Source organism: Glycine max, chromosome 2 (genome assembly GCF_000004515.6).
Source record: "Glycine max cultivar Williams 82 chromosome 2, Glycine_max_v4.0, whole genome shotgun sequence".
NCBI lineage: Eukaryota > Viridiplantae > Streptophyta > Magnoliopsida > Fabales > Fabaceae > Glycine > Glycine max.
Window position 1 is genome coordinate 23,058,851 of NC_016089.4, and position 3,247 is coordinate 23,062,097.

Below are 3,247 nucleotides of genomic sequence, written 5' to 3' on the forward strand. Positions count from 1 at the left end.
CAAAACAAACAAACCCCCTCAATCATTACTGTTACTGCAAGTATATTATGAACATTTGGTTTGTCACTGCTCGTTGGGAAACGACCTAGGATCACTTCCTAGTTACTGCATTTTCATGTTTAGTTAGGCATCATTTTATACCTTTTGATCATTCGGAGCATTCCATTACTGGTGAATCTGTGCATTCTGTTATTGGTGATTTTGAACATCCTGATCTTGAGCATTATAATTTTGATTATGAGCATTCTGATTTTGCACATTCTGAGAACATGGCACAACCTCCACCCCGTGAGAGGACTCTAAGGGAAATAGCTGCACCTGATTTCACCTACGAAAGCTTGTACATCCAATACCCTGATGAGGATGTCCCATATGTTCTTAAAACTGGACTGATTCATTTGCTTCCAAAGTTTCATGGCCTTGCAGGTGAAGACCCGCACAAACATTTGAAAGAATTTCACATTGTCTGCTCCACCATGAAACCCCCAGATGTCCAAGAGGATCACATATTTCTGAAGGCTTTTCCTCATTCATTAGAGGGAGTGGCAAAGGACTAGCTGTATTACCTTGCTCCAAGGTCCATCACAAGCTGGGATGACCTTAAGAGAGTATTCTTAGAAAAAATTTTCCCTGCTTCCAGGACCACAGCCATCAGGAAGGATATCTCAGGTATTAGACAACTCAGTGGAGAGAGCCTGTATGAGTACTGGGAGCAATTTAAAAAACTATGTGCCAGTTGCCCTCACCATCAGATTTCAGAGCAGCTTCTTCTCCAATATTTTTATGAAGGACTCAGTAATATGGAGAGAAGTATGATAGATGCTGCTAGTGGTGGAGCCCTTGGAGACATGACTCCTGCTGAAGCTAGAAATTTAATTGAGAAGATGGCTTCCAACTCTCAGCAGTTTAGCGCCAGAAATGATGCCATAGTCATTAGAGGAGTGCATGAGGTAGCTACAAACTCAGCTACATCATCTGAGACTAAGAAGCTTGAAGGCAAACTGGATGCATTGGTTAACTTGGTAACCCAGCTGTCCTTGAATCAGAAATCTGTACCTGTTGCAAGGGTTTGTGGTTTGTGCTCCTCTGCTGACCACCATACAGACCTTTGCCCTTCCATGTAGCAACCTGGAGCGATTGAGCAGCCTGAAGCTTATGCTGCAAATATTTACAATAGACCTCCTCAACCTCAGCAGCAAAATCAACCGCAGCAGAACAATTATGACCTCTCCAGCAACAAATACAACCCTGGATAGAGGAATCACCCTAACCTCAGATGGTCCAGCCCTCAGCAACAACCACAGCAGCCTGCTCCTTCCTTCCAAAATGCTGCTAGCCCAAGCAGACCATACATTCCTCCACCAATCGAACAACAGCAACAACCCCAGAAACAGCCAACAGTTGAGGCCCCTCCACAACCTTCCCTTGAAGAACTTGTGAGGAAAATGACTATGCAGAACATGCAGTTTCAGCAAGAGACCAGAGCCTCCATTCAGAGCTTAACCAATCAGATGGGACAATTGGCTACCCAATTAAATCAACAACAATCCCAGAATTCTGACAAGCTGTCTTCTCAAGCTGTCCAAAATCCCAAAAATGTCAGTGCCATTTCATTGAGGTCGGGAAAGCAGTGTCAAGGACCTCAACCCGTAGCACCTTCCTCATCTGCAAATGAACCTGCCAAACTTCACTCTACTCCAAAAAAGGTGATGACAAAAATTTACCTAACAATTTTTGTGCAGGTGAATCTTCTTCCACAGGTAATTCTGATTTGCAGAAGCAGCACATTCCCCCTCTTCCATTCCCTCCAAGAGCAGTTTCCAACAAAAAAATGGAAGAGGCAGAGAAAGAGATCTTGGAAACGTTTAGAAAAGTAGAGGTAAACATACCTCTGTTGGATGTAATAAAGCAAATTCCAAGATATGCCAAATTCTTAAAGGAGCTGTGCACTAATAAGCGGAAGCTTAAAGGAAGTGAACAGATTAGCATGGGCAAAAATGTCTCCACATTGATTGGTAAATCTGTTCCTCAAATTCCTGAAAAATGCAAAGATCCAGGTACATTCAGCATACCTTGTATTATAGGGAATAGTAAGTTTGACAATGCCATGCTAGACTTAGGAGCTTCTGTTAGTGTTATGCCTCTATCTATTTTTAATTCTCTATCTCTAGGTCCTTTACAGTCAACTGATGTGGTAATTCATTTAGCTAATAGAAGTGTTGCCTACCCTGTTGGTTTCATAGAAGATGTCTTAGTTAGAGTTGGTGAACTGATTTTCCCTATTGATTTTTATATTTTGAATATGGAAGATGGATTTTCTCAAGGATCAGTTCCCATCATTCTAGGCAGACCTTTTATGAAAACTGCTAGAACTAAGATAGATGTTTATGCAAGTAATGGAGTTTGGTGATATAACTGTTCATTTTAATATTCTGGATGCTATGAAATACGCATCTGAAGATCTTTCTGTATTAAGTGCTGAAATAATTGACCATGTTGTTGATGAATACATGAATGATCTTTATTCTAATCTGCATGCCTCTCACTCTTCATGCATTGAGTATGAAATTGTACTTGATCATATGTCTGAATTTGATGCTGAGAGTGAATCTGAGAGTGATATTGATTGCATGTCTGGTGGTGGTGTTTTACCTCTTGAGATTGATTTTATAGAGTCAGATAGGACTAACCATGTTTCAGAAAGTACATATACCTCTGACTTTCTTTATGAGGTAAAGGCTGAGAAACCATCTCCTTCTACCACTGTCCAGCCGACCACACCAGAATTGAAGCCTCTGCCATCAAATTTAAAATACGCTTACTTGGATGATAGCAAGAGTTTTCCAGTGATTATATCTGCCTCCCTTGCTGATGAGCAAGAGGAGAAGTTGTTGTCAGTTCTTAAGAAGCATAAGAAGGCTATAGGCTGGACCTTGGCGGACATTCCTGGTATTAGCCCATCCACATGTATGCATCGAATAAATTTAGAGGATGGAGCTAAACCAGTAAGACAGCCACAGAGAAGACTTAACCCAGTGATTCTTGATGTAGTGAAGAAGGAGATAACCAAGCTTTTGCAAGCTTGAATCATTTATCCTATCTCCGACAGCCAATGGGTGAGTCCTGTCCCGGTAGTCCCGAAGAAGACCGGCCTTACAGTGATAAAAAATGAGAAGGAGGAGCTAATTCCTACTCGGGTGCAGAACAGTTGGAGAGTCTGCATTGACTATAGGAGGCTGAACCAGGT

General features: G+C 41.7%; 1 non-coding gene across 1 annotated transcript; it reads right to left on the reverse strand.

Moving 5' to 3' along the window:
- Positions 1 to 647: 647 nt before the first annotated feature.
- On the reverse strand, positions 648 to 754 carry LOC113001068 (small nucleolar RNA R71). The gene has a single exon (XR_003266398.1). It is a non-coding gene; the product is annotated as a small nucleolar RNA R71 (small nucleolar RNA).
- Between the last annotated feature and the right edge of the window lie 2,493 nt (positions 755 to 3,247).